This window comes from Ambystoma mexicanum, chromosome 1q (genome assembly GCF_040938575.1).
Source record: "Ambystoma mexicanum isolate Mex_15411 chromosome 1q, UKY_AmexF1_1, whole genome shotgun sequence".
Classification (NCBI taxonomy): Eukaryota; Metazoa; Chordata; class Amphibia; order Caudata; family Ambystomatidae; genus Ambystoma; species Ambystoma mexicanum.
This window is the reverse complement of record NC_090922.1, coordinates 21,078,802-21,092,228: the sequence shown is the minus strand read 5'-3', so window position 1 is coordinate 21,092,228 and position 13,427 is coordinate 21,078,802. Positions and strand designations below refer to the sequence as shown.

The 13,427-nt window shown below is 51.5% G+C and overlaps 1 protein-coding gene across 3 annotated transcripts in view; it reads left to right on the top strand.

Moving 5' to 3' along the window:
• PEA15 (proliferation and apoptosis adaptor protein 15) overlaps positions 1 to 13,427 on the top strand; it is a 645,553-nt gene that overhangs the window by 547,376 nt on the left and 84,750 nt on the right. The window lies entirely within an intron of this gene.

The window sequence follows — 13,427 nt, the reverse complement described above, 5'->3', positions numbered from 1 at the left end:
GGCGGGTAGACTCTGGTCTTTTGGGAATTTTTTTAAATAATACTTCGCTGATGAAGCTTTCTTCTCTATTCAAGTCAACTCGGGTGAGGACAGACTCCTTCCCGTTATTTAACTGAATCAGGAGGAAGTGCTGCTCACCTTTTTTCAGAATGCCATCTAAGTTTGGACTTGGGACTTTCTGATTGTACATTAGTATAATATTTCAATGTATCCCCTTCCAGGGTGGAATGCCACTTGAGACTGGAAGGGAGGCTGATTTGCAGAAATAGAGAAGAGTTCTCATCACCAGTTGGTTGTCCCACAGCTATGATGGTGACGTTGGGTATGTCATTGTTTTGCAAGTAGAACCTGATTTGGTCCGGTTTTAGTTCAACCATGTGGCATGTGCCATTTAGACTAACATGGTTGACGCTTTGTTTTAATTTAATTGGCCTGTGAGTCTGGGTCCAGAGTACCTTATTCACACTGGCCCTCATTACGACCCTGGCGGAAATCGGAAAACGATGGCGGAGATGCAATACCGCCATAGAATAGCGCTCGGTGCGACTATGACACGCCACCGCAAAGTACGAAGCCATTAGCGACACCGTAGTGAACGCCAACGCTAACTGCACCAAGGACGCGCGCGCGCGCCATGCCAAACCGTAAATACCACCATGGCGTAAGGGTACGCCAATTCCGACCCCAGCGGACATGTACCTAACGCCATCAAGCATGGCGGAAAGCACCATTCCGCCATGGTGAGAAGTACGGCATCGCGAATCAACCGTAAACGGCCCCACTGAGTGCCTGTACACCGCTCCCTGCCCACAAAGTACAACTCCTCGTAGGTTCAATGAAGTCACAATGCTACCAGTGAAATGTACAAGTCACCCATGCATGCCAACGAACAAAAGATCCACAAGAGGGGCCAATGGGAGCTGCAGGGCACAGATGGCACGAATACAGAAGCCATTCCAATGGACATGACCACATACCCCCCCCCCGAAACGCACGCAAACACAGGCACCTGTGACCAGCAATATTCCGAAATGCACAACATTCCACCAGTCCACCTGGCTGACCGGCGTCTGTTACACAAAACCCAATCCCCCGCCCCTGAGCATGACAACATTCAAACAGTCATATTGGCAGCCCCCATCCCTGACCTCACTGGGCCCCGTAGGCAAACGCGTCCAGCACAGTACCACGCGACTATACACCGAAACCGGAACCCAATGCAGATCTCCTCACAACACATGGCTCCCCAAATAGGAATATGCCACATCACTCGCAAAGAAGAACGCTACACGTCCCATCTCAGAATAGAAATTTAATGCACAACCAAATCACCAAGCTCATACAGCCATTAGTCCATGAACTACAATACACATATCACCATCGTGGGCTGCATCCGCAAGGAATGACCAGCTACTACTCGTGTGACGCCCTCTCCCATCATGGTACACAGAGCCACATTCACGTACGAAAAGGCAACATGGAAGTGCACAGAACCGCAGGCCCGTCCCAATGGGGAGGCACTAGTCCAACTGAAAGGCCGAAATGTTGCTCCGAGCCACTAGTACTGCGTAAGGGCATGTGGGCCATTGGCGATCGTCCCATAAGATCGTAATGCTGCTCCACTGATTAACACGAAGCAGCAGGTGTCGGGAATACACGCCATCTGCAGGAGTGGCATACAGATGGCAGTGGCAAAAGGGCAGGAGATACCTGTCAACCAAAAGAAAAGACAAAGAACAGATTGCCCATCAGAACTACATACGAACAACTCACTCCAATGACCACACTAAATCCACAGCCATATGCATGCTAGCCCACTCCAAAGGATCATCACCACCCCAAAACCACTTGCGACTCTCAACTATCGACACCGAGGTGTAAACACCATCCCAAACGAGTGCACCTGTGCATGCGTCTGTCAAAACAGATTCAATCAGATGGGAATGTTAACGTGCATGGACACTAGTGTCTGAAGGCGCGTCGAGACAGGGAGGGCTCAACAAGGGCAGATAGACGATGGACCCACTATGGCAGCCCTGCATCACATAGCGCAGTGGAGGCGGATAGATCCCAAGAAGCCCTGTACATGGCAAACCCTGTATCAAATCACCTGCCCATGCATCCATTCATCATTCCCTCATCCTGTCATGAAAACGCCTGAATATTTACTCACAAAACATTCGGAATTTCCATTGAGTCTGTGCGTCATGCAGCCTGCAAAATCCACAGTGTCCCAGCCCGTAATTTCAGAGATGTGAAGTTACTTGAATTTGGGAACGTCCGGCCTCATCGCCCACGTCACAAATGCGCATCCCAAACTATTCATATCAATCATTGCTTCCTCGCCATGGCCTCTGTCTCAAGGACATCGAACAATAGAACGTTATATTTGCAGTCAGACCTGTGGGCATCTCCCCGGCGCTAGCTGAAAACCGAAAGCGCCGGCCTTCGAATTCCTCATTTGCAACATCACGTCGAAAAGCCATCTGTGGCCGTTTGAAATCACAAATTAATCCATCTAGTGCAGCTGTGTGTGTAAATGTCAACTGCCATCACCCACTAATGGGATGGGCCGGCCGTCGTTGCAACCCTGTACAGTGATGCATGAGGGCCCACCGTCACTCGAGTACTACGTTCCACGGACCCATCACAAGTCTGTTCGCGACTGCAAAGATTGTATGTGAAACAATGGGACCCTAGCCGATTGTACATATCAACAAATGTCACACGGTCATCGGGTACAAATACATGATTGCAATAGCAAGGTGCCGTTCCTCGATTAGCAGCGTTGTGTGCGGGACGTGCTCGCCCAAAGTGGAGAGCAGCTCGCACAGGTGGAATGACTCACCACAGGTGGAGGCCATACGGCCTGAAAACACATAAAATGCACACCCAGTCTCCTCCCACAACCACACCCACTCCGAAATGCTACCGGCAGGACTCGCGATGTTGGCCCTGGGGGACCTAATCGCACTGCAAGTACTGCAACTCCAAGAAGACGACGAACACCAACTACAAGCGGCCGCACGGAGGAGACGCAGGGGGAGGAGGAGGCCAAGGCAGGGCCCGCAAGGGCCGCCAGCACAGCCACTACCACCACGCAGGCAGCCCGCAATCCCACGCCTCCGAGCACGACCGTTCAACCTCACTGATGAGCAGATCCACACCCTCTACCGTTTGGACCGGGACACCATAGCCGCAATAGTGGACATGACACAGGCTGACCTTGTCAGCATGATAGACAGCCCAACCGCCATTCCACCCCTACTGAAGGTGGTGTCTGTACTCCACTTCCTGGCCACAGGCACCTACCAGCACACAGTCGGACAGTTGCATGGCATTTCTCAGCCACTGTTCTCACGGACACTGTTGCAAGTGCTCGATGCCCTCCTGAAGCACGCAGACGACTACATCTCTCTACCACGCTCGGAGCAGGACATTACCAACACCAAAGTGGGATTCCATGCACTTGCCGGCATACCGGGTTGCATTGGTGCCATCGACTGCACCCATGTGGAATTGGTCGTCCCACATGCCATGGAGGCCCAGTACCGCAACCGAAAACAATATCATTCCCTGAATGTACAGATGGTGTGTGACTCCAACAGGATCATTACACATTGTTGTGCCAGATTCCCTGGATCAACCCATGATTCTATGGTCTTGAGGAACTCTACCATACCACGCTACATGGAGCGACACGCAGGGAACAGATCCTGGCTACTCGGTGAGTCTCTTTTCATGCATGATGATGCGGGGTATGTGATGCGGCAATGACCTGGCAGGGAGGGGATGGGGGTGTGCGTACGTAGCAATGGCATTCCACATCATACGTTTATCGTCCACATACAGGTGATGCTGGGTATCCACTGAAGAGATGGCTCCTCACACCAGTTCGGAACCCACGGAACCAGCAAGAGCAGGACTACAACCATGCCCACTCACGTACCCGTGTAGTCATTGAACAGGCATTCGGCCTACTGAAGACTCGTTTCCGCTGCCTCAGCAGGTCTGGCGGGGCACTCCTGTACCGCCATGAGAAGGTTGCAAAGATGGTGATGGCATGTGTCATGCTCCACAACATGTGCGTACGTAGAAATGTGCCCATGCCCCCTGACGCAGAACTGCAAGCACCTGATGATGGTCATGATGAGGGTGGGGATGGGGCAGCACCTCAAGGAGTCTGCGAGGCACCGGAGGGCCGTGACATTCGTCAGCATCTCATTGATGCATGCTTCTAGCACTCACGCCTGGTGGCTGATACATGGACACGGGACTCGTGGCACTGCGTGTGTCTGGTACATGCACAATATGGACTGTACGCCTAGGATGGCCTAGTACACAAAGATCATTGTCCACACATCTCATTGGTAGATCGTGCACTTGTTTATGGCATATGTGATATCATGTTGAACACCCTATCGACCCGCCACCCAAGTGAGCCCAACACACCCCCTCCACCCTCCTACCTCCCCCCCGAACACCAGTGTCCAAAGATGATCATTGTCAGTGGGCTGTCGCTATTGCAAGCCCCCTCTGCGGGTGTCAGGGGCACCCCTGCCTGTGGAGCGCAGGTTCCTCCCAGATCTACGTTGGGGGCTGCCCTGGACGGAACTTGCAACGGAAGATGTCTCTGCCTGCTCACGTCCATGCATGTCCCTAAGGGTTTGTGAGAGCTCCGTGAGCACACGGCGCACTGCAGCAAGTTCGGCACATACGTCTTTGGACGTCGCATGCAGTTCCCCCCTCAGGCTCTCGGTGCTTCTCTCCATTTGGTCTCTCAGGCTCTCGGTGCTTTTCTCCATTTGGACTCTCAGGGTCTCGGTGCTTTTCTCCATTTGGACTCTCAGGCTCTCGGTGCTACTCTCCATTTGTGCCCTTAGTGTCTCTGTACCTCTCTCCATTTCTGCCCTGAGTGTCTCAGTTGATGTTTCTATGTCTGCCTTAGTGCGCCCACATTCATCGGCATGGTCCTTGAGGAGCGTGGCCAGTTGCTGCTGTTGGCCCATTAACTGGTCGAGGGACTGTTGCCTCTGCTGGGCCATGCCCATTTGCGGGGGTGTCACAGAGGGGCTGTTGACCTCATGTTGCCTTGCCACAGGGCTTGGGGGGGATGGCCAGTCCTCGTCTTGTGGGTTCCCCTGCGTGGTATCCTCATGTTGTACGGGATGGGACAGACAGGGGGATTGGGACAGGTCATGGATGGATCTGACTTCCACATCCCCGTCTTCTGTGTCGGAGCATGCTGCCATCAATGGGGTGTCAGCTATGGTGCTGCTGCCACCAGAGCCAGTGCCTTCTGTGGCATCCGTTGGGGGGACCTGTGGTGGTGGTGTTGTGGGCATGCTGGCTGCTGGGGTGCCTGTTGATGTTCCCTCCTCTGTGCTGCCACCTGATTTGTGCTGCTGCCGTGTCTTGATGCGTGCAGCTGAGGTGGAGGGTCTTTGGCCGTTGGTCTTGGCCCTCTTTGCAGGTGTGCTGGTAGGGGTGTTCTGTTGCTCGTCGTTTGGTTCGGACCCTGTGGTGGAGTAAAGGAGGGCGAGGGTTATTATTGGGTCTGTGGGTATTGGAATGGCATTGTATCACTTGCTTTGGGGTGGTAAATGAGGGTGATTTGGGTCGGGGCCTTGGAGGTGCTTTCATTTGTGTGTGGGGTGAGGGTGCAGTTGTTTGGCAGCCTGCAGTTAGGGTGTGCCTGCTGGAAGTGTGGTGGGTGTTTTAGGGGATTTTATTTATTTATGTATTTATTGTGGTTTTAAGGTGCGCTATGAGGGCGATGTGTGTGGACGTTCTCCTGGACATGTGTTTCTGTAGCACTATGTGGACACATGGTTCTTCACATGATTGGACATAGTGGATTTGGCATTGTTTTATCTGGGCCACCTACCTGATTCTTCTGATGTCTGCACTCCTTTCTCCATCCCTCCAACTCCCTCAATGCTCTCCAATCCGATGGTGGAGGCACAGATTTCTTCCCAGGGGGTCAACTTGATGGGTGACTCTGGACCTCCCCCGGTGGCTGTGGCAATGTTGCGGTTGGCAGAGAGTATGCTGCGGACGCGGATCCGCAGGTCGTCCCATCGCTTGCGGCATTGCTGTGGGGTGCGGGGTGCGGTCCCCACCGCGCTTACCCGCTGTGCCACCAGAGCCCATATGGCCTTCTTGTTCGAAAGTGCCGTCCTGGTCATTTGCGTGGAGAAGACGACGGCAGCATTGTCCTGGAGGGTCTCTGTTAGCACGGTGAGTTCCTCACGGGAGAAGTGGACCTGCCGCTTGCGGTCGCACGCTTTCTTCGCTACTTTTCCCATTATTCTTGCTTTCGCTAGGGTGGATGACGGGTTGGGGTGTGTCTCAGGGTAGTGTTTTTGGTGGTTGTGTGGTTTTAGTGGTTTTATAGGTGTACGGCGGGATGTTTCCCGTTCCGGGGCCATGTATTTGCTTCCGTTTCCGTATATTTCCGGTCACCGTACTTTCCGGTAGGCGCACTCTGCGGTTTCCGCTGTGATGGGTGGCGGTATTGCACCTAGGGCGCCGTACGGCGGCGGTGTGGGCCGTTTTGGGGTCATTTCCGCCTTCGCGGACTTTGCACTTCCGCCATGGCGTGGTGCTCGTGCCCGATGGGTCGGAATGGACCGCTCTTTGCTCCTTTGTGCAATGGCGGAAACGCTATTTGCGCTGTTGCGGTCCGGTCAGTCACTTTCCGCCAGGGTCGTAATGAGGGCCACAATCTATTAGGGGAGACAGCCTGTGGAGGATGTCATTCCCTAATAGACAGGGGGCTCCCTCTGGCACCACAACTAGGACCGGGTGCTTCATCTTGTGTCACCCAATTTTAATTTCCAGCTCTGCCAACCCTTCAACAGGAATCTCCTTCCCATCAAAGTTCTGGAGCTGTCCTCCAGGAAGAGGGGTGAGAGGAAATTGGTATCTTTCCCCCCTTCCTGAATTTAGCTGCTCAAAGATCCTCTTTGACAGCAAAGTTGCTTGGGATCCAGTGTCCACCAGTGCTGGAATTGCACATTGCCCATGCACTTGGATGGAGGCATAGAATATAACTTCCTTCTCCTCCAATGGGCAAAGGTAATGGGTGCTCTTGGTAAGCTTGATGGTCAATTTGCTCATTTCTGACTCTGACACTGGGATATTTGGGTCAAGAAATGGTGTTGGAGTTGGGGAATCTGGCAAAGAATTTTGATACACCACTCTTTGGGGATTTTTGGGCTCCCTTTGTTCTATTTCTGGGCTGCCCCCGCCCCATTTTTGGAGACAGTCACCAGAAGTGGTGGTGAAGTTTGGAGTTCCTCTAGTGCTGGTTCCGGGTGCGCCTCCCTTCTAGGAGGCGGTCCCCAGAATGAAGTTATGTGGTTGGGGCATCTGAACTAACAGTTTCACATTCAGTGATCCGAAGAGTCTCGGGCTCCTCCTTTTCTGATTTGGGGCTGTTCCCCCCCTTTTTGGAGACAGTCCTCAGAATGGCTTTGGGGAGCTAAGGACTCTTCTTTTTCAGGTTCTGGTCCGCCCCCCCTTTTTGGAGGCAGTCCCCAGAATAGGTTTGGGCATGATCTTGTGTGGGAGCTTGGGAATCTGTAAACAAAATGGGACAGTTAGATATTGGGGGAGTTTTGGACTCCCCTGGTTCTGATTCTGGGCTGCCCCCCCCCCTTTTTGGAGGCAGTCACCAGAATTGGTTTGGGCCAGATGATTTTCTGGCTGGTCATTCCGGGCTTCAATGTTCAATGATGGGCGGTTTTAACTCGGTCCCCACATCTAGCCAGTCTGGATTAGGATGCCTCGGGACCCATTTTTCTTTGGGAGAAGTTCCATCATCCCTGAAGGAGAAGATCCTTTTCCCAGAATCCTCTGAGGACCCTTCTCATTCAAATTGGAAGATTCTAACCTCCTCCACAAAATGGCTCTTTTTAGGCTCTTTATTTCTCTTACCCACCCTTTGTTCCTTAGGTTGCAGACTTTCGGGGGCAGGAGATTTTGGTTCCGGTTCCTGGGTTTCCAGGGGCTTTCACAAGTGGGGAAGGCTTTCCTCTAAGGCTTTACACCCCGTTCCCCCTGTGCCTCCTCCCTGGGAACCGGTGGGTTGTGGGTTGCTCTGCAGTACCAGACCCTTGATTGCAGGGGTTCTGGGCCACCATGTTCATCTGAGGGTTCTGCTCAGCCCTCAACATATGACCCAGATCCTGAGACAAGTTCTGAACCTGGCGTTCCAGTTGGGACACCCGCTCTGGCTGGTACGGGGGTCTCCGGTCCATCCTCGGTTGATCACGGGAAGGGTAACTGTCCCTTCTCCCATAATACCCTGGGTTGGGATAGTTCTGGTACCCATCCACCCTTGGCCTCCCCTCTCCCGTATTGGGCTGTCTGGGCTCAGGAAAGTGGGGAAAGAAAGAAGGGTTGTTTTGGGGTTTGATGTTTGGCGGGTACCAGGTAAAGAGAATCATCCCGGCACTTGGTGAATTACTGCCCTCCTGGGGAAAGTTAGGAGGGAAGTTTCCTGGGTTGGCAGCTGCCTGGCTGGATCACCCCCCCCCCCCGGACTGGGGGAGTCCACACATAGCCCAGGATGGGTCTGCTGCTCTTGTAACAGGGGCTGATATAGTCAGGGGAGTTAGGGGTCCCATTTATGGGGTTACCTCCCTGACTACCTGTTTGGGATTGGCCCGAGGGCCTTCTGGGTATTTGTTTAAGATGATTTTGCTCAGGAATATTCTTAGCCCCCACCCCCCCATCTCCAGATCTAAAATGGGGGTAACCTTCACCTCCGCCACCTTAGCAGCAGCAGGGGTGTTGGTTGGTTTGGGCTTTTTATTGGTACTTTTATTTTCTACTGGTTTCTGCACTTCATAAATGCGAATTGCCTGTTCAGTGACCCAGTCTAGTGATCTCTTCTCATGAAAGTCCCTCACCAGCTGGGTAATGATGTATTTAGGGAGTGCATGAAAGAAGGTATTGATGAACTCCCTACTGTCTATGCGCACCCTCCTGGTGGTCTGCGCAAAGGCATGTTTTAACTCTTGTACAAATTCTTGTGGGGCCTGGTCTTACCCACACTGCAGATTGTAGGCCACCTTGCGGGCCTCTTGAGGGTTTCTATGTATGGAGAAATGCTTTAAGATGGCCGCCCTATAGGTGGACCATCTTGAGTGGTTCTAATCCTCTAGCCCCGCAAAGAAACTGGAGTATTCAGGGGAAAATGTCCACTTGACATACTGAATGCAACTTTGGCTATCCTTCAGGTGGAAAGTATCCATCATTTGCTCATACAACTCGAGGGGCTCCCAAACTGAATATTTGACATTTTTATGATAGGGGTTATGATGCTCCTAATGGCTTTGATTTGATTCAGGGGATCATTCAGTAGGGCCCTCTTAATTTTGTTGGCCTTTTTAGTTTTGGTCACCCTTGTCCACTTATCCTCTAACTCGGAGGCACTTCTACAGGAGGTGGCTATCTGATCCTCTAGGCTCTAACTGATTCTGCAAGCTTGGGAATGGCTTGCAGAATGTGGGGGCCTAGTCTCTTGAGACCTGTGGTGCTCAGAAGAGTCTTCTGACTCTCCCTTTCTCCCAGGATTGGCTGAGTACCGCCCTACCTCCACTGCCCTAGCTGGGAAGAGGTTTTAGGATACTCTTGGTGGGTCTAGTTTCATGGAGTTCCCCACCAAATTTGACAGACTGATCCCTTGGTAGGTGATATTTTTGAGGATCCAACTCTCTGATTTTCCCCTCACTGGAGTCTTCCTGATCAGAGAGGCTAGCCCTTACATTTGGGAATCTGTACAGCGATGCCCGCCCATCCATTTCTGGGAGGCGCTGATCTGTCAGTCCCATATTTCCCATGATGCTGAAGTCTACCATCCCTGTGGCCCTTGGTTCATATGAGCCAGTGGACATGAGGGTGGCAAAGTCCATGGAACTAAAGGGATTAACGTCCCTGATGACAGGGGTCCTGAGGTTATGCTCAGGGGTTTCTTTATCCCTTCTTACCTCATCTCTTTCAGCCCCTATTCCTGATGACATGCCAAAATCTGACCCTTTTGCTCCTCTATTAAGGCCTTACTGGTCTGAATGATTTGCTCCTGTTCGGGTATCTGTTCATAGAGCCTGTCATTCTTTTCACAGAAAGCCTCATTGTCTCTCTGTGCTTCCTGACTGGATTGGACATATTGGGCCAATGTTTGCTGTAGGAGACTCACCTCCTGAGTTTGGTGCTGGCCTGAGAATTCTTTGCCAGAGCATCCTCCACCCGCCTCGTGTGCTCTAGTAGTTTTTCATAATCCGCTTTAATTACACTAAATTCCTGAAGGGCTAGATTTATTTCCTCCAACTTTGTTTCTAAATGGCTGACTTCCTGGCCTAAGACATCCCTCTGCTGGGTTAGAGTGCCCCTCTGCTCGGCCAGGTCATCCCTCTGTTTTTTAAATGCACCAGATTTCTGGCGCTCCTCATCAAATTCCTCGAGAGTGGATGTCTTTAATAATTAATTTATTGTTTTCCTCTTTTAATTTCTCTATGCGGTCTTGTAGGACAACTAACTGTGCCGACTCTGTTAAAAGTTAGTAAAGAGTCTAAACTTTCCTGATACTCTTTTTGCAGTGTCTGTACCTGGGTATCTTGCTCTGCATTCTTTTGCTGCAAGAGAGCCAGACCTTCCTTCAGTTTGGCGATATACTGCCTAGCCTCTGTTTCAGATTCTTGGCTATCCTGGAGCCTTTGCTCTGCAGAGTCCAGATCGGTCTGGATTTTCTGCAGTGCTCCCCTTATTTCTGTGCCAGAATTGTATTGTCTGCATGCTTTTCCTGTATGATTCTTATGTGGAGGTACAGGTAGGCTGCTATTTGGGAAATTTTGCACTGCTCCTCTTTCATTTTTGAGGCCATGTACAGCTCGCTAAGCGCTTGATGTAATGGACCCTTGTCCTGCCAGGTATCAAGGTCGATTGCAGTGACTTGTTGTTTTATCTCCTGCAGCCATACCTGTTCATCCTGTTCTGGCCACTCACCCCTGACAAACAGTTTGTGCAGAAAGTGTTCCCTAGCAATTTTAATTTCCACTGGGGTTGCTATTGTCATTATCTCAGGGTTAATTTACTTTTGCAAACAGGCTAAATTCTTTTAAGTATTTCTTTTGAGGGGTGCTTGTACAGTGTAGCACAGTATGCCAACCCATCAAGGTGTATGTAACCTGCCGGCTAGTATGCTGTGTTAGACTGTCACGAGTGGTAGGTCAAATTCAGGATCCTGGACGAGCCCCCAAGCTGTAAGGGATTTCAATCAGGCACACAACCAAGTCTCACCCAGCAGGTAGTGAGCAAATGAAACCCTTATTTATTTTTGTCTAAAGATTCAATATTCTGAATGATATACCACTCATATCACACCCTCCTCAAATACCCCCCAGGTTACACTGAACCAGGAATCAGGCTAGTTGTAAAGGTAGTTGTTTATTTATTTGTTTAGAATTTAAAATCACAATATATTTTTAATAGGTAACAACAATCACCAATGGGGTGACAGGAACAATAATAATATCCTTAATGCACTGGGAATCAAGTAATGAGCACCAAAAGAATGCAGCAAAGAAAATAATACTTTTGGTTTGGTTTGGAATAGATAGTACTCTGGTTAGAGCTTCCCCATGCAACACCCCTCAACCCACCAATAGGCAATTTAAATAGATGTGAGGAAAGAGAAGGTACTCAGGATTAACACAAAATCAACAGAATATCACTCCCACCTTCCCCCCTTACACACGAGAGAAAAACGGATTTGACTTTTCAACTGTCAGAATGGCTTTGAAATTGGCTCCGCAAAAACACTAAGGGGGTAATTCATAGAATTTAGCGCACAAGTGGCGCACGCGGCTGGCGCACAGTGTGCGCGAGCGAATCTCTGCGCCAGCCGCGTGCGCTAAAATCCATTTCCGCGCACAGCGTATTCATGGATTTCAGCTACCAAAACCAGCCATGGTGCACAGTGGCGCAGCGACCCTGCAGCAGCGCCAGTTACGCCCCCAAGAACGCCCCTCGTGCAGGGAAAAGCCATCAAAATCCCCAATCCAGCGCAAAGGGCTGCGCTAACCCTGTACCAGCACGGCAAGCGGGGTACGTGTATTACTGGGGTTCGCGGGAAGTTTCACACGCGATTGGCCCTGTGCGAGTGGGGTACGTGTATTACAGGGGTGCGCGGGAAGTTTCACACGCGATTTCAGCAGGGTACATGTATTTCAGGGGTGCGCGGGAAGTTACACACGCGATTCCAGCAGGGTACGTGTATTTCAGGGGTGCGTGGGAAGTTTCACACGCGATTTCAGCAGGGTACGTGTATTACTGGGGTTCGTGGGAAGTTTCACACGCGATTGGCCCTGTGCGAGCGGGCTACATGTATATCATGGGTGCGCGGGAAGTTTCACACGCGATTTCAGCAGGGTACGTGTATTTCAGGGGTGCGCGGGAAGTTTCACACGCAATTTCAGCAGGATACGTGTATTTCAGGGGTGCGCAGGAAGTTTCACACGCGATTCCAGCAGGGTACGTATATTTCAGGGCTGCGTGGGAAGTTTCACATGCGATTTCAGCAGGGTACGTGTATTACTGGGGTTCGTGGGAAGTTTCACACGCGATTGGCCCTGTGCGAGCGGGCTACGTGTATATCATGGGTGCGCGGGAAGTTTCACACGCGATTTCAGCAGGGTACTTGTATTTCAGGGGTGCGCGGGAAGTTTCACACGCAATTTCAGCAGGATACGTGTATTTCAGGGGTGCGCGGGAAGTTTCACACGCGATTCCAGCAGGGTAAGTGTATTTCAGGGATGCGTGGGAAGTTTCACACGCGATTTCAGCAGGGTACGTGCATTACTTGCGTTCACGGGAAGTTTCACACGCGATTGGCCCTGTGCGAGCGAGGTACGTGTATTAAAGGGGTGCGCGGGACATTTCACATACGATTTCAGCAGGGTACGTGTATTTCAGGGGTGCGCGGGAAGTTTCACACGCGATTTCAGCAGGGTATGTGTATTTCAGGGGTGCACGGGAAGTTTTACATGCGATTTCAGCAGGGTACATGTATTTCAGGGGTGTGCGGGAAGTGCGATTTCAGCAGGGTATGTGTATTTGAGGGGTGCGCGGGAAGTTTCACATGCGATTTCAGCAGGGTACGTGTATTTCAGGGGTGCGCGGGAAGTTTCACACGCGATTTCAGCAGGGTACGTGTATTTCGGGGGTGCCGGGGAGTCCTACACGTGATTTAGCAGTGTGGGTCCTCCCAGGTGTTCCCTGTACACCCTCCACGGCCCCTGCAGGCAGCCCACACGACAGTGGACTACCCTGCACCCCTGGTCATGTCCCGCAGGCAGCCCACCCAACATGGGCATGCCCCCCAGCAAAGGCACATGTCTCCTTGCACTACTGATCACCAA